General features: G+C 38.6%; 1 protein-coding gene across 1 annotated transcript in view; it reads left to right on the forward strand.

The window, feature by feature from the left end:
* Positions 1–19,045, forward strand: part of Grid1 (glutamate ionotropic receptor delta type subunit 1) — a 729,852-nt gene that overhangs the window by 620,523 nt on the left and 90,284 nt on the right. The window lies entirely within an intron of this gene.

Here is a 19,045-nt window from a genome sequence, read left to right on the forward strand (position 1 = left end):
GCTCTGAAGCTAGATATAGAGAATGTTTAATGTGAGAGGATCCTCCATAGTCGTATTTTATTGTAGTCAGGGTTACATAAATATATAAATTAAATTATATTTGTCTGAACATTTAAATGCTGATTATAAAACTAATAAACTGAAAAACAAAATTAACAAGTTAAATTTCCTCAGACCTTTAAAAATAGATTGTAAACTCATTTAATCAAAATTTTATCAGCATTCATTTAAAATTAATTAAGATCACAAGTCTAATATATTTTCAGATCTCCAAAGATCTCAAAATTATTTTTTAAAAAACATGCCAGTTGGGCTCTGGAGATGGTACAGTTGGTAAAGATGGCAGTTGCCAAGCCAGATGACCTAAATTCAATCCATGGCACCCACATGTGGAAGGAAAGAAACACATCCCCCAAATTGTCTTCTGACCTTTACATGCATGTCAAGGTGAATATGTGCACATGCACACACACACACACACACACACACACACACACAAAACAAATTTTTTTGCTTATATTCATAAAATTATAACAGTTTTATCAAGAGTGAATTCTTGTTTTATTGAATTAAAATATAATTTCAGGTATGACTTTCTTCCTTCATTTTTGAAAAAAATGTTAAAATTATACAATAAAAGAATAAATTCTTTGTCATGAGGGTGCTCTTGAAAATCCCTTGATCATGACCAGATTCTCAAATGCAGTGCAAATTACCAAAATAAACAAACAAGCAAACCACACACAAGGACAACAACAACAAAAAGGTATAAAATAAATGAGTATTAAACCTGAAGGTACCAAGGTAAAGGCAGGCGTGGATCTACCCAGTATCTAGCAGGGTAGCATAATGGTTCCAATATAGCCTCTCTCCTGGGCTCTGCTGTGGATTTCCTGCTTTCGTGATGTTTTTAGCCCACTGTATTCATCATCAACCTATTGGTTCTTTTGTTCTTCTCCCTTGTGGAGTCTTCTGTTGCAACCTGTTTCTTTTGTTCCCAGCTGCCTCTTTAAGAGTTCAGATCCCTTGACTAGGACTCAAGGTTCAGTTTGATTTTATCTGATATCATTATGAAGCTGACATTTTAACTGAGGTAGTTATAGATTCATATGCAGTTGTAAGACATAACACAGAGGTCTCCTATGCTCGGCCTCGTTTTCCCAATGCAAAACTGTAACATTGTATTACAATCAGGTATTGATATTGATGTGATTGACTGGTTTTATTTAGATTTTCCATGATATATGCTATATAAATAGAATCATGCACGTTGACTGTGCTTTTTTAAGTCAGCCCGATTCCTCCGTGACTTTCTAGGTTGCTGGTATAGTCATAGTTTGCTGCCTCTCAGTGATGAGTGCAACATGCACTACAGTTTGCTAGATCATCCACCCATTGGAGGACATCTGAGCTGCTTCCGGCTCTTGGCAATTATGAATAAAGCTGCTATGAATGCTTTTGTAGGTCCTCGTGTAAACACAGTTTCGTTTATGTGTGATCTTTGCACAAGAGTGCAGTTGGTAGGTTGTATGGCCATTGAATGATGAGTTCTCTAAGAAGCTGTGTTGGCATTTAGAGTTGTTCTCACTTTTTATTTCTTTATTCTGATACGTATGGAGTGATGTTTTATTCTGGGTTAAATTTTCATTTTCCTAATGAGCAACAATGAATACTTTCTATATGCCTATTTACTGACACCTCCTTGTCCGTAAAATATCTGATTTTACATTTTACTTCTTTTCAATTGGACTGTTTGGGTGCTGCCATTGACTTTTGAAGGTTCCTTGGGCGTTTCCTATTTATATCTTGTTTACATGTTTTATTAAATGTTCTTCTTCATCTGATGCGTGATTTGCAAACATTTTATTCCACCCTATAGCTTGCATTTTAAATCTTTTAACAGGATTGCAGAGCAAAGTTTTCAATTTTTATGAGGTCTAATTAAGAACATATGTCTTCCTGGGTCATTTATGCTTTTGACATCAAACCTTAGCCTGGCCTAAGACTTTGAAGATTTTCTCCTTCCTAAAACCTTTATAGTTTTATATTTTTTCATTAATTTCTGTATTTGGATTGAAGTTCAGGTTGCAGTGGATTTTTCTGAATTCACTCATCCACGCATCATTTGTTAAACAGTATAGACTAGGTGTGATTGAGAGAAGCTACGACGCAGCATCGTGCTGGAGACCAGCCCCTGCTCTTGAGGGGACAATAACTTAAAAAAAAAGGCATACCAAGAGTGCTGTGGGGAAAGGGAAGGTAGCATGGAGGTGAGGCTGTTTCTTCAGATGGAGCAGTCTGCAAGGCTCTCCCACCCAAAGAGAATGGTGTGACTGTGTGTGTGAATTGTGATCAAGATCAGGAGAGACATGGTAAGCTGTGCTGTCAGGTTTGGAATCGGAGGCTTAGAGGCTTTGTATCTTAATGTTTCCAATCAGAGTCACTCGCTGCTACCAGATATGGACTCAGTGGCTAAGCAACAGATTGGGAGTGTTCATTGACAGGCTTATTTAAAAAAAAAAAAAAAAAAAAAAAAAAAACGCCATGAATGTATTTCCCTTTTAGAAAAGAAAATTTGAAATAAGCAGTTTTAACTTTCATTTGGAAAGGAGTAGTCTCTTGCATAGAACTGTTTATCAGCCAAGCTACCTCTGCCGGGAACACTGCAAGTGCAAAGCCTTCAGTGCTCCCAAGGTGAAAGGCTGTCCCTCCCATTGACTATACTATATATCGATATAATAAAGCTAAACAGCATATCCACAGATGTCAGTTCTCATGATTACCTTGTGGATGTGTGTTAAAATCTCCAGTTCTAGCAGTCAATTATAAAATCTGGTGTCTTTAGCTATAGCCATCATCATGTTCATTAGATCTGCAGAGCATACTCATCATCCCGTAATGAAAATCTGTTCTCATTTGTGCCCAATCCCTACCAGTCACTATTCTTCTCTCTGCTTCCACAAGTTAGACATTTTAAGACCCTGCATCTAAGTGAGATTACAAAGAAATATTTGGCTTTCTGTGTCTGTTTTCTTTGTTTTAACTTATCATAACGCCCTCTAGATTTTCATCAATGACAATGATTCTTTCTTTTTAAATTCTGAGTTACATATATGAGTTATACCAATATCTATCTGTCCTGTTGATCATCCTGCATGTTATAGTCTCTTTAACCATCCTTCCATATGGGAAGTTTTAGGTTGATTCCTTATCTTGCCCATGGAGAAAAATGCTGCAATGAACATAGGAATACCAATTTATCTTCAAGATTGCAACCTCATTCCCTTTGGTCATAAACTGAGAAGTTGGGTTATCAGATCATACAGAATTTCTAGATGGAATTGATGAGAAATCTCTTCACTCATCCATAGTTTCTATACTAATCTGTTTTCTTACCAACTGTGCACAAAACAGCCAATAGGTAGGCTTTGAATTCTATTTATTTGAAATTAATACTATTGAACATTTTATTTTCGTCTACATAGGGCAATGCATGTTTTGATAAGCATTTATTCAGTTCCCTCACTCATTTTGTTGTTTTTTATGCAAAATTTGGCTGTTTAACTGGCCGCAAACTTGCCATCTCTTTGTCTCAGCCTGATGAATGCTGAGATTAGAGATCGTGTCATCATGTAGAAATCCAGCTGTTTGTTTTCTTGCCGTTGAATCATTGTTTATCTATTTTGAATTTAACATATAACCAGATGCATGGTCTTCAGATATTTTATATTCCTCCACAGTCTATTTATTTTGTAGATTGTTTTCTGTGCTAAAGATTTTTTAGCTTGTTATAACTTTATGTGCATATATTTGCTGTTATTATCTTTACTTTTGGGGTCATCCAAATAAAAAATAAAGTAAAATCATTGCCAAGTCCAATAGCAAAAAGCTTTCCCCAGTTTCTTTTGGAAGTTTTATATTTTCAGATTTACAGTTTAGGCTTTATTCATTTTGAGCTAAATTTTACACACGATGTGAAGTGTTTTTCTTCTATGCATGTGGAATACCCAGCTTCCCCACACCAATTATTGAAAAATCAGCCTACTCCAACATGTATTCTTGGCAGCATTGTTAAAAGATCCATTACCTATGACTGCACAGGCTTATTTCCAGGTTCTCTGTTATATTATATTGATCTGTCTGTATCTTCTGTGCCAATATTATACTGCTTAGGTTGACTCCAGTTTTGTAGGTTACTTTGACATAGCTAATGGGATTCCCGCATGCTTGTTTATGTTCCTCAAATTGATTGGGTATTCAGTGCTGATGAGCAGGGATTTCAGGGTTATTTATTTTTTATTTCTATGAAGAATGACTTTTGTTTTTTGACGGGGTTGCTTTTGTTTTATCAGTCACTTTTGGTAGTTTTTTTTTCTTTTCTTTTTTGAGAAAGAGAGAGAATTGTGGTCTAACGTAATTAATATTGAAGAATTTTGCATGTGGATTGATAAAATGTGCATTTTGTTGCCATTGGATTGATTTTTCTGTTAATCCTTTGTGTCTATAATGTTATTTTAGCCTGATCTTGATTTATTGACTTTATGTCTCAATCTATATGTTGTCAAGTAGGGTAACAAATATTTCTACATTTCTTAAATTGCTATTTATCCCTTCAGTTTTATTCATAGTTTCTTAATACACTTATGTATTATAAATTAAGTTATATAAATGTGATACATTCTTGATGAATTTATTTTTTATCATATGATTTTCTTATCACTTGTGACAATTTTTGATTTAACATCTCTTTTGTCTGAAATGAGTACAAATATACCTGTTCTCTTTTGTTTAAAATCTGCATAGAGTCTTTATTCTATTTTTTTTATTTACCTGTCTTTGAATTTATAGAGAGTCACTTATCTATAGCATAAAGTTGGTTAATAGAAAGTTATTTTCTTAACAGTACTTTTTAGTAGAATATTTAATCCATTTATATTTAATATAATCATTGATTAGGAGAGATATTAACCATTTTGCTGTTTGCAGCATATTTTATCATTTGTTTGTTTTTTTCATTAATTTTTTTGTGTTAAATATATTTTTGCTGACAATTTTAATGCTTTTGATTATTTGTATGTATTATATTCTTTGAATATAGTTATTGTACATATGTATGTTCTAGTCTTAGTTTTGGCATAGACATTATAATTAGCATCAAATTTATAACAGCCTAATTTGCATTAATAGTAACTTTACACCTGTAGCATAATAATTATGTACTAGTATGGGTGTGATCTACCCCCCATTCTCTTTATTTATTTATTTATTTATTTATTGATTGATTGATTTATTTAGATGGGGGTCTCATATAGTCCAAGACCTCACTTACACTTACAATTCCAAATTTGTGAGTCTTTTCTTCAGAACCCCATAGTTTAGCTAAATAACTTTTCTTAACTCTGAATGCTTTCACAGTATGCCTTCTTTCTGGAAGCACCAGCTCTTAGCTTGAGTCCTCATATCTCTTGAACTTTCCTGGACAACTTTCAGTTCTTCTTCCACTTCTGTTCATTCTGGGGAATGGCTTCCATTTTTCTGACTGGTTAAGCTATACTTACATATTTTTTATTTCCTATCTGCCTCCCTCCCTCTCTTTGAATGCCTCTCTTATCGTTAGTCACTGCTTTATGGATTTCGTTCTCAAGTGTTGTTATAAAGAGCCCTCTCTCTAAGTAATTTAATTTACTTTCTTAACATTTCATTTTCTCCAGCAGGTGCTTTCCCACACTGTGCAGTATTATGAAAGCACATTGGGTGCTTTTCCTGTTGAGGTCTTTCTTGTGCTTTTTAGGTTGTCTTTGCTGTTTGCTGTCCTTGACCGCTGAGAACCCTTTCCATAGAGGGCAAGTAGGCTTCTCCTTGGACCTTTTAGTAGCACACCGGGCTGCAGTTTGCATTGTACATTCTAGTCTTTGCGGGGAGTTTTTGAATTCAGGTAGAGGGGTATAAACTATAATTTAAATGCCAGCAGCTACTGTGGTAATTTCCTCTAAAAATTTTCTTTTGGCGTTTTTGCCTTCAATGTTTGTAGCATTATAGTTGATCTAGATCCTGTGATGGTTATAAAGTCATGTGTAGCTTTTCTAACTTCCTCCTTGCTGTTACTATTTTCTCCATTTTACTGACAAATTGCTGTTTGTCAACATCAACTGCCCATGAGCTGGGTTTCTGCATACCGTGTTCTGCAGATCTCAGTGGTATCCAGGGGCTTCCTATTGTTCTACTTTAAATGTATCTCTGTGTGTATAAGAGGAAGCCCTCTGTAATGATGTATTTTTCAAAGCAAGGTGGTCCCTCATTAATTTCTGTCCTCTGGAAATGTCTTAGTGCCTGCTAAGTGGGTAACATCCTTACTTGTACATGGTATATCACTCCCTGAAATTGAAAACACGGCCTGGTCAATGGGGTAGGAATGTGTGACAACTGTCTCTTCTCTTCCTATCAACATTTTTCTTATTAATCAAATTAACCTTCAATCTACATTTCAGTCTAGCATATAACAATTTGGCACTTATATTCCATCTGTTCATGCAAAAATTGGTAATTGCTACCCTAGCACTTGGAATTCATGCATTCCTTAAAGGTACACATAGCACTGATACCTAAAAGAGAATAAGTTCCACTTGGAAACATGGATGTATTTGACTACTTTGAGCGGTGGGACCTGTTCATCTGCAGGAAGGCACATTCCTGCCTTGAGAGGACATAGCTTGCTTTTGTTTCACTACAAAAATTTCCATTTTTGTGATTATTTCTATCCCTGTGTCAGTTTGCATATTATCATAATCTTGGCAGAAACATTGGAAATTTTGGACTTGGAAAAGGGTTTCACAGCCCAGCTCCCTTATTTTATCAGTGCCTGTATTCTGGAATGCTTGTCTAAAAGCCCTAGGTGAATAGCACCCTATGTTAAGAGGACTCACACTCCGCCCAGAAATTCCTTTTGGAAAGTATCAGCAGAAGCACCTGCTCTTGAAATTGTGCACTGTGTTTGCCGTGAGCACGGCCATTGATACCTGACTTCCTGGGTTCAAATCCTCTTTGCCCCTCTCTAGCTGTGTGACAATGTGCAAGTCGCTTAACCCTGTGTCACTTCCCACTCTCACCTATATACAGGAGTGACAATTATATCTACTACACGGGGTGTGGAAGGGACTGAATCACCACCTGCTAGAGCTTTAAACTATGATTATTTTTGATGCTGATGCTGATAGGGGCCTTGGTAGCCAAACAGACAGCCTGGATCTGGAGTCCTGAATAGAGAATAACTCAGAGATGTGGGAAAGAAGGCAGCTGTGTAGGAATGTGTAGGAAGTAAGTAACTCTGTTGGCGATTGGTTTGATCCTTGTTTTTGTATTGGTAGATTAGAGAGGCTGGAAATGTAAATGTTCGCTTATCTACTCATTGAATTTGGAAGCATGGATTTGTAAGGAAAAATGATCAAATGCTTCCTCCAGTTATGTCCTTGTGCTTAGATAGTAGACAGTAGGCACATGACCCAGCAATCACAGTCCTCCATGCTTGCCCAAATTAGTGGAAACTACACAGCAACACAAATAAGTGGGTAGCTTCTTGAGACATTTCCTTTTGCTGTATGGCACAAACTGGTCTGGGGATCATGGTCTTCCCGCTTTGGTCTTCTTAGGCCATAGACTTACAGGCCTGTTTCATCATGCTGAGGATGATTGTGGATCTTTGCAGTAACTTCCTTCATTTTTAAGCCTGTGAAGCAACTTAGATACTCTTTAAAAGGTGAATGGATGAATAAGCTGCAGTACATTCCATCATGAGCTGTGATCTATCACTGAACTGAACAGGAATAACAGCATGTGAACTGAGTTAGAGTATAGTTAAGTGCATGTTGGTGAGTGAGCGCATTATGATATGTAGGAATATGTATGTATTTCAGTGATGGCCAAGATGGATTGTTCTATGGACACTAAACTTTATTCGTGGTTCATTTTAGATGTAGATGTGGGGATTCTAGTTCTTAATTATTACATATAAAAACACTGAGTTTGAACCATAGTTAATAGTTAAATATGCACTCATTTTATTTTGCATGCTCTTCTTCATGGAACCATGAAGCTTTACTGCTTTTGGTATGCACTCTTTATGCTGCCTCTCGATTCATAACTCCCTGACACTGATCGTCTACAATGTGGTTACACTCGCATTGCTGTCTTTGATCCTCAAGGCACTGAGGTGCATACGCTTTGACTCCTGTGTGAGTGGATGGCTCTGAGTATTGGTGAGCATCATAAATCCTTTGTCCTCATGGTGAGGTCAGTGACAGCCTCACTGGTGTGAAGTGGAAGCTTAGACCTTGTTACAGATAGCCTGAAGCAGAGCCGGTGTGAGATGAGATCCCCAGTTGACTTGATTCACGTTACAGCTCAGCACTTAGTGCTTCTAGTTAATAAGAAGGAGCGTCTATGTATTTCCAGTAGCATGAGGTGATCAGCCATGTCCAAAAAAATGTATTGTAACACACCTACAAATATTTTCCTGCCTTTGAAACCTGAAAAACCTGAAAAGGAAAGTGACATGCACTAATGGGACACGCGAAGAAGAGATTATAGGTTTCTTCACATGTTAGGGTTGATTAACAGGCAAGAGCCTAGAGCTTCAATTATTAACAACTGGAAGTCAGAAAAATCTAGAAGCTTTTTAAAGCAGACAGGCACAAGTGCATTGACAGGGAGGGAGAAAGACACAGCATGCATCTAGTACGAATAAGAAAGCCAGCAAAGTCACACCATGGATATCGTTATTGGTAGTTGGGGACACTGCATAATGATCACTGAAATAAGTGAACCAAAAAGAAAATGTATGTGGAACATTAAAATTTTTGAAAAAAAAACTTGGGACAGATCTAATAGGAGAAATAGAAAAGTCTAAAACAGTCAAATCTTAACCTCATTCTCCTAAAAGTGCATAAGTAGTAAACTGAGCTCCCAAGGTCCTGATGAGGAGCAGAAGGAGAGAGAACTTGAGGGAGAAAGTCAGGAACGAGAGGGGTGCGTTCACTCATGGAGACGGTGGGACAGAACTAATGGGAGATCACCAACTCCAGTTGGAATGGGACTGATGGATCATGCACCAAACCCACCAAACCCGTCTCTCTGAATGTGGCCAACAGCGGGGGCTGACTGAGAAGCAAAGGACAATGGCTCTGGGCTCTGATTCTTCTGCATGGACGGGCTCTGTGGGAGCCTTCTCAGCTTGGTCGATCACCTTCCTGGACCTGGGGGTTTGGGGAGGACCTTGGTCTTAGCATAGAGTGGGGAACCCTGATGGCTCCTTGGCCTTGAGAGGGAGGGAGGGGAGGTATGGGTGGAGGAGAGGGGAGGGAAGGGGGAGAAGGAGGGGAGGGAAGGGGGAGGAGGAGGGGAAAGAGGGGGGAGGAGGAGGGAAGGAGATGGAAATTTTTAAATATAAAAAAATAAACCATGAGAGAGAAAAAAAATAAAAAAAATGCTCTTTAAAATAAATCCCTAATAGCTTTTTTGTTTAGTGATTCTTTTCTCATAAATAATAGCAGAGCGACAAGACAATTAAACTTACTAAGCCGCTACAATCTCAAGACCACCTGAGGTTTATAGAAGAACCGGGTGACCATTCCACACCACTGACGCAGTCCTTACCAGTTCAAAGAGCAAAAGCTACTGAGCTGAGAGGGAAGGGACAGTGGACATTTCAAACCCACCACGCTTGTATAAACCACTGCACTTGCGTAATCCACCATCTAGAAAGGGAACTGTGAAAGTCAGTGATGGAGTGAATCTTTACTCAATCTCAAAGTAGGTCGAGGAATGGGGCACAGGCTTTTGTTGCTGTGATTGACAGATGAGTGACAGCAAACACACCGTAAGGAACTGCAGAGGTCAGTGCAACTACCGGAGATTTACGACACGCGAAAAGCAAGGTTATGACCACATCCCCTTTTGGCTGAAAAGTTGGATATGCATTGTGAAGAATAATAAATTAGCACAGCCTAGTCTGTAGAGACACCGGAGAAGGCTTGTTGAACGCTACCCGATGGAAACTGACTGAGGCGTCACAGACAGATCCAGGAAAACCAATGCTCCATGCAGCCTCTTGAGCGCAGTGGGAAGGGTCCAGTAAGGAGCTGTGGGGAATGACGGTGTGCCCTCTGTGCCCTGGATTGAAGAGCAATATTACCTGTAAGTGAACCATCGACGTCGATCAGTACCGCTTCATGCTCCCATTGGAAGCCGGCCTTATTTGGGCTGTGAAAATACTGGATGTCGACGAACTTTGTACTCCAGCCTCCACATCGGTCCTTACAGACCCCAGTGATGGTTGTTATTCCCAAGGCCACACAGTCATGACGGTCAAAATTCATGAAGTGTACAGAGGACACAGTCAGACCCCATTCCCAGTTCATCAAGGTGACCAACAATTTTGGCATTTTTAATCACAGCTCCATTGGTTTCACCCCAACCTCCAACATAAGGAGCCAGAATCCTCTTGGTCTCAATCCCAGCCTCGTAGTTATTCACTGTAAGAAAGTTGTGGAACTGCAGAGCCCCTCCATGCACCCACTCGGCTCCTTTTTGACAATTCCAGACAGTGAGTGAATTAAAGACAGCAGGTACAGGCACTGTAGAAGTACAAGATCCTGTTTGCATGGGGAAATATTCTTCAAAAATCCACAGCCCAAACCACCCTTGAGAATGAACAGTATTGTTAAAGAATTCTCCAAGAGGAATTCTTTTTTGGCAAATGTTTCGGTCATAGGATGGGCCATCCGGGTGATCATTCATTCTGTACCAAAAGCCAAAGTGAGTGCCACCAGCAGCCACATTGTGCCGTATTGTGTTGTTAGGGTTGGTTACCCAAAATGCGGCTGGAGTCACATCATCATTTAGGAGACTAGTACTTTGTTGTACAAAGATGGCCAAGTTATACTGTAGAATATTGCCATGTTCAATGCCATCTTCTATGAAAAATGCTCCTCCCTTTATATTATATATAATATTCCTCTCAACAAGAAGGTGATGTGTATTGTGGATTGTAACAGCTCTGTTGTATGTTTGATGAATTGCGCAGCCTCTTACATAAGACTTGAACTGTAAATCTCCAAGTAGGTGCCAATGTATTGGGTATCATCCCAAACGGAAAGCTTGGCCAGCATGGAACACCTGTCATGCCAGAAATAACTGTTCAGTAACTTGCTGTTTCAAAATAATCTCCAAGTTCATATTAAGATATAAATATATTTATATTAATATCCTCCAAAAAAAAAGTAGTAAACAAGTTTATTAGGTTATGTAGATCTAAACAACTCCACTAATTAACTGGACACAATTGGCATTTGTAGGACATTTCAACCCCAAACTCCAAAATCAACATTTTTAAGTATGCACAGGCATTCAGCACAAAAGACTTTGTCATTGCGGAACTAAAGAGTAGTCTGACTTTCTAGAGGGTTTTCTGTCATTTGCAATACCATTAAGTTAGAAACTAATGGGAATAAACAATCTAGGAAATACACAGTGAAATCTATATAACACAATTCTGAATAACCCAAGTGTCAAAGGAAAAGGCACAAAAGAAATCTCTAAAATGTTTCTGATTTAAATAATAATGAAAGCACACTATGTCAACAACTGTGAAGTACAGCTAAAATAATACTTAAAGGTAAGTTATCACTGTAAATGCCTATAAGAAATTTGTTGCTTTGATCAAGTAGAAGATTCTTAGTTTTTTCCTTAACAAGACATAAAAATAAGGAGTAAGCTTAGATAAAAAGAATCTTGAATAAATAGGATTGATATAATAAATAAATTAGAAAGCCTGGCCCCACATCCTTTAAAAAATAAAATGGATATATTGTGAATGAGGCTAAGCATGGTTACACAGGTCTAAAATTGCCACACTCAGGAGACTTAGCAGCAGAAGGATCATGATTTTTTTTTTCTTTTTTCTTTTTTTGGTTTTTCGAGACAGGGTTTCTCTGCAGCTTTAGAGCCTGTCCTGGAACTAGCTCTTGTAGACCAGGCTGGCCTCGAACTCACAGAGATCCGCCTGCCTCTGCCTCCTGAGTGCTGGGATTAAAGGCGCGCGCCACCACCGCCCGGCTAAGGATCATGATTTTGAGGCTGTCTTAAGCTACACAGCAAGTTACTGCTCAGTTAAACAGTGAGACTGTCAAGAAAAAACAAGGGAAGAATCGACCAAAAAAGTGAACATTGTCAATATCACATATGAAAAGAAGACTTTCTAATAAATTCTCTACACAGTAAGAAGATGATAAAACAATTCTATGATATAAAACAAAATTTTATATAAATAGAGATGAGATAAAAGGAAATTTACCCCTTAAAACAAGATGTTAGTTTTGTAAAACAAATGCCATGCTATTTATTAAATTCTAGGACAACGTATTCTCATGGGTGGATTTCATCCAACACTCAAAGAAACAATACAAACCACAAGTTCTTCCAAAGAATCACTTTTAGGAATACATTTAATTAAACTGCCATAACTCGAACACCAACCCCTGTAGTAAGAGGCTGTTTATTCATTTCCAAGCTGCCCAGACTCCTGAAATAATCACATAGAAACTACATTATTTGCAATATTGTTTGGCCAATAGCTTAAGCATATTTCTGGCTAACTCATATCTTAAATAAACCCATCTCCATTAATCTGTGTGTTGCCATGAGGCTATGGCTTACCTGGTAAAGTTCCAGTGTCTGTCTCCAGTGGTGCTACATGGCTTCTCCTGACTTCGCCTTCTTTCTTCCAGCATTCAGTTTAGTTTTCCCTTCCTATTAAGTTCTGCCTTGCTATAGGCCAAAGCAGCTTTGCAATTAATGTAGTTTCTATGTAATTATTTTGGGAGTCCAGGAAACTGGGAAATTAATAAACGGCCTTTTACTGCAAATTGGTGCACCAACATGGGACTGACTGAATCCATTAAAACCTGAGAAAGCTTAAAAAGTGATTCAAATTCAACAGCCACCAGCTTTCGTAACGTCATGGGGGACTTGCTGATGTAGGTCAAAGTGGAACCATGAATCACCAGACTTCAGATGAGCCTAGGATCTGTGTTGGACAAAGCCTTTCAGTGTTAATGCAAAATAGCTGGATTAGGAAGAATGAGAAAAGAAATCTGCATAGGTAACTTGTAGCTACCTCATGGTCACTAAAGTTTGGTTTTGAATACTCTGGAAAAAAAAGTAATTTTAGACACAAAAGAAGAGAGGTAAGCATGGCTTCTTGGTAGCCAGCATTTTGCTGGTGGTGTGCTGCAGCCCCTTTAAGAGAGGTCTTCCTGATTCAGCAGTAGCAGAAAAAAAGCCACATAGTTTTAAAATGGTAGCTTCCTGGGGCATGCTGCCAGTACAAACTCTGACGTGGTCTGACTATGGTACATTTAAATGGGTTTTATAAGCAGAGTACTACATCTTGCTTAATGCTGCAACATAGACCAACTGCATACTTGGAACTGGGGTGGTGTGTGTGGCTTGCAGAGGCAATGAATATGCCTCTGACATGTTAGAATGGGTGGAGCCAAAAGCAATGCAGCCTTGACCCTAGTCACACTGTGACTTAGCATTTTAAAAAGTGCTTCTGGACAGAAAAGGATTTCAAATACACAATAGGACAGATTCAGACATAAAAGACCTTGAAATGAGACACAGTGAGTTTAAAAAAATGTATGTAGGCTTGGGAGGGAGAAGCCATGTAGCCTCACCAGAGACAGATGCCAGAACGTTTCCCAATAAGCCACAGCCACATGGCGATACACAGATTAATGGAGATGGGTTAAATTAATATGTAAGAGTTAGCCAATGAGAAGCTAGAGCTAATGGGCCAAGCAGTGATTTAATTAATACAGTTTCTGTGTGGTTATTTTGGGGCTGATCAGCCAGGAACTAACTAGTGGCTTCCTTACATCAAACCCCAGAAAAAGATAACACAAGAGAAGGCAATATCCACCAACCATCAATATGCTTAGATACGGAAGCCTTCAACAAATGCTAACAGGCCAAATCAGCAATGTATAACAGTGATAGCACACAATGCCTAAGTGGAGTTTTATTCCTTAGATACAGTTCTTTAAACAGTTGAAAACAGACCAATGTAATTTATATAAATAAAATACTGTAGCATATCACATAGCCATCTCAATACAGAAATATATTTGGTAGCATATGCTTGTAATCACTGCCCTGAGAAGGCTGAGGCAGGAGGATTACCAATAGTTCGATGCCAGACTAACCCAATATAGTGGGGGTTTCTGGTTATCTGAACTGAGCATGAGACCTTGACCGAAAACAAACAACAAAAATAACCTAAAATGATAAAGAAACAAGGAGTGAAAAATCCATCCATAGTTTGACGAAAGGAATGAATAGAGAATTGACTCTAATGTCTGAAATATTGTTACTTTTCTCCCAGGATCAGTAAGAACAACCAGAGGTCAGTGCCTGAGGTTCAAGCAATGAAGGAAATAAAAAGGAGGGAAGAAGAGATGACTCGGTAATTAAGAGCACCTGCTACTCTGTAACAGGATCCAGATTTCTTCCCAAGCACCCATATAGCAACTTACAACCTTATCTAATTTCGGTTCCAAGGGAATCAGCTCTCTCCTCTATATACATATATGCAGGCAAGCCACTGACATAAAGAAAATAAAAACAAAATATTCCTTTAAAGTTTATTTTAAAAGAAGCTGGAGCCAGGCGGTGGTGGCGCACGCCTTTAATCCCAGCACTCGGGAGGCAGAGGCAGGCGGATCTCTGTGAGTTCGAGGCCAGCCTGGTCTACAAGAGCTAGTTCCAGGACAGGCTCTAAAAAAGCTGCAGAGAAACCCTGTCTCAAAAAACAAAAAAAAAAAAAAAGAAAAAAAAAGAAGCTGGAAACAGTGGGTTTTAAAGTAAATCTTCATTTCATGGTAGCCTGACAATGTTTGTAGAAATCCTAAAAATCTGCTAACCAAATTCAATAAATTTCATGTTTCAGGAAACATTTGCTGTACAGTGCAACATTCGCTTACATATTCAGGACCAATAGCTAAAAAATAGAGACAAAGAAACCCAATGATATTACAGCAATGTCCCTAAATAAACAAACAAATTTGTAGAGATGTTCTTCATAACATATGTAAGGTTGTACACTGGCTATGAAATGTCACTGATTGAAATCAGTTGTATTTTAAAAATGGACTTCTAATATTCATAGAATATTAGATTGAGAAACGTTGTCGCAAAGGGAACCCCCCATAACTGTGCTATAGATTCAGCTCTCCTCAAAATCAGAGCAGGATTGCTTTAAAAGGAGGGACTGCTGGATGGTTCTTGAGACCAATGATTAGAATGTTGAGCTTCATGTTTAGGAAGTGAAACAATCTCATTTGGTTTTTCAGAGCTTCAAGCACGGTGGTGGCTTTCTTTGTGTCCCATCTCTGATCTGACCTCTCTTGCTATCCCTTTCCTGGCCTCTTTTTGCCCCTTAAATATCACGGACAGCTTCGGGCCCCCGGTCATCACATATTTTGAAAACACTTTCTCTCTGTTTTCGCCTAGCCAGATCTGACTGCCTTTAAGTCTGCTCTTCTGTCACCTCTTCGGCTCTGAAGACATTAAGTGTTTGTTTTTCTCCCTTGTAAACCCTGGAACTTTTCTTTCTTAGTAGTTATGGCACTATGTAACCACATATTTACATCCTTAGTTTTTAAATTTTTGACACATTTAACATACTATTTATTGTCAATTGAGTCTATAAAAAGACAGAAATGTGCAAGTATAAAAAGAAATGACACACATATATAAAAGACATCAAGGTTTATCTACAGAAGAGGTAAAGGAATTATGAAGGATCTAGAAAATAGTTAACTGGGTTTGAACTTTTAATACTCTTACATCGGTACCAAAGGTTCCAGGCATGCACCACCAGGCCCAGCAATGCCTACTTTCTATATTTTTTTTTCAAATTAAGTTTAAAAGATGAAAAACAGTCCTAATTTGGAATAATCCTTAATTTTATACTGTTCAAACACCTGAGTAAACAGTTTTTGTCTTTATAAACGATATACACATACAGAAATCACTTTAAAATAATGTGATAACTTTTATTTTTAATAATTTTAAAAGCAAAATATAGCTAAGTTACTTCCCATTTCTTTCTTCTAGTCATTCCTGTGTACCCTGACCCCTTTGATCTCTCTCAAACTTGTGAGCTCTTTTTATTTCTACATTCATGTAACCATATGGCTGCCCATAGAATTGTGTCAGGTCATTTTGCATCATCATATGTGTGATGATTTTCTTTATATTACTTTTTAAATATGCATCCTTACCTCTCCTTAGTAAGCCCCATGGGGCCAAAGACTTAGTTGTGTTTCCTCTTTGTGTAACTAATGCTTAGCACAGTGTATGGCACAGTGTATACCATGTCAAGTGGATGAATCCATCACCGAAGGCAGACATGTTGCTTTTGGTTCACAGGTAAAGAATTCTGAACATTGGGTAGGATAGTTCAAGACAGAGTTTAGTTCAGGATGGAGAAACAAGTTGGAGTTGAATAAACAGCTCTGGGAGGTGATGAATCATGTACCCCCAAGGTGTGTCTGCAGCAGCTGGCAGAGCATGAGCATCTCTTACAGACCAGGAAGCCATGCTTCTTGTTCTGCTCCTCGGCTTTTCCACCAGTTAAAGCTCTGCACGAAGTGGGAAGCTGATTTGGGTGTTATTTGTTTAGTTTATTCCTTTTTATTTTTAGCTTGAGGACAAATGTGTATGTCAGGTGTATACACCAGAGCCCTGCTGGGCAGCCTTGACAAGACATCTTTTTGTCTAAAGGTCAAATGAGAGATTTTCCATATCTTTTGTGGGTTTTATTTTCATTCTTTGATTGCTCCTGCATCCATGCATCCATGCACATTGTGAAAAGTGTAATCTTCAGTGTGTGTGCTCTTTCACATTGCAACAGTGAGATCTGCGAATGGAAAACACCCAGATTTTATAGCTCGGGTAAGTCATACATATGCACAAACTAGCTGTAAAATTCGTATTCCTGCTTGGACATAAGAATTCATGATATATTAGTAAGAATTTTGTTACTCAGGAAAACTAGCTCCCTAGGGGACAGATGGAGTAGGGAATGCCCCCTTTTCTCACATCACATCCAGAACTATATCATTCAATTGTCCAAGGGTATCCATTACCATGGTTGAAAAAGACTCTTGGTTCTTAAGTCTGCAGACAGACAGAACCCTTGCAGACTTCCTCTGTAGATCATCAAGGTCACTGTCCTTTATGGCTAATTGGATATGGACATGTCCAAGGTGCCAAAGAGCCTCAAGTTACTCTTTCTCCCACTTCCTCCTAGAAACAAACGAATGCATATTATATATTGAGCATTTCAGTAGAAAAATCTGTGTTCCCAAGTTCCCCCCCCCCCTTTCCCTGTTATTAATACCTTGAGGTGCTGCGTTTATCAACACCGCTTAGTCAGTATTGACAGGTCATTATTGGCTCAAGGCCAAAGTGCACTCAGGACTGATTATTTTGAATGCTCCATTCCCTGTGCTTGACATATGTGCAAGGACACATATCCATCATTAGAGCTTCATGCAGTTCCATTGCAAGTTCCTGTGTTCTACCGATAAATCTTCCTCTTATTGGCATTAATTACTGATAAGAAGTTAGGGACCACACACTCTACAAATACTGTCACTAGAGTTCATCCATTCTAGTCCCCAGATCTCTCATGTGTCATTTTATACTCTGCCGTGCCTAGGTCTTGATGACTAGTTTATTACAATAATCTTTTGGCTTGACTTTCCCTCTTCTCTTTTTGTTACTTTAAACCTTTGTTTGTATTGCCAGTAGAAATATCTTGTTTAAACAAATTCCGGGGCTTCAGCGATTCCCTGCAATGTTTAGTATATTGTTGAGCATCTGTAACATCTCTGTTTGCAGCTGCATGTATGTGCTGCGATGCTGCAAACATCCACGTATTGAGTCTGTTCATATTCTTTATAAGTACTCAAGAGGTTGGATTTTCAGTACAAGATTTTTGTTGCCCACCCCCACCCGTGTGTGTGTGTGTGTGTGTGTGTGTGTGTGTGTGTGTGTGTGTGTGTGTTTGGATGTTTTTTATCTTACAGTGCTTTCTTTCTTTCATTGTTTTCTATGGCAGTTCCTACACAAAATTTGATTGATTGGATTTTAATTGTTATTATATATTGTCTGTTGGTTTCCAGCGCTGAGCTTTACAAGTTATTACTCTCAATTTATAGGATTTTCTCCTTCATTAGTCACAACTTCTTAAAAACAGACATTGTGTCATATTTGTGTTAGAGTTTTCCATGCCAAGCAAAGGGCTTGGCACATAGCTGTTCCTTGTGGCATTTAGGAAGAAATGCCTAGGCAAAAATGAATGCGCAGGCAAATGAACTGGTGTGGCATCTGCTACTTCAAGGCAGGAGATGATAATGTAATAGCAACGAGAATGGGTTTTAAAAGCAGGGGTGGAGGCTTGCAGAGAGGTTGTGTAACTGGAGACGCTGCTGAGGTGAGCTGCCATGGTTGTTTGCACCAAGTGGTGTGGAAGCCCTGAGATGGAAACCGTGGTGGCCTGAGGTAAGACAACCTACCATAGACTGTGCAACGGGACCTGGGTCCCAGGATCCTCTGACACGAGAGTGGGCTAGAGGAGCAAGCTGCTCATCTCTGATGGTCGGTGGCTGGGTAGCCATCTCTCTTCTAGAAGGTCAGGGATGCTTGGCCTTTGGTGACTGTTTTCTCACAAACTCAGGTTGAGTAGCTTGGGAAATGGGAAGAACATTTATAACAAATTTTGAGCCTTGTGGAACTGTTGACATTTTTGAAATAAGAGAAAGGAAATAATTTGCTGCTGCTGATGCAAGTAATGGGAGATTTGAGAGACGCAAAAATGGTCTCCAAACTGACAATAGACAAGCAATGAAAAATGGAACAGGCCGTGATTGGCAGTTATCATAGCCTATAGAAAAGCAGAATTCTAAAAATTTCAGAAAAGGGA

This window comes from Arvicola amphibius, chromosome 12, assembly GCF_903992535.2.
Source record: "Arvicola amphibius chromosome 12, mArvAmp1.2, whole genome shotgun sequence".
NCBI lineage: Eukaryota > Metazoa > Chordata > Mammalia > Rodentia > Cricetidae > Arvicola > Arvicola amphibius.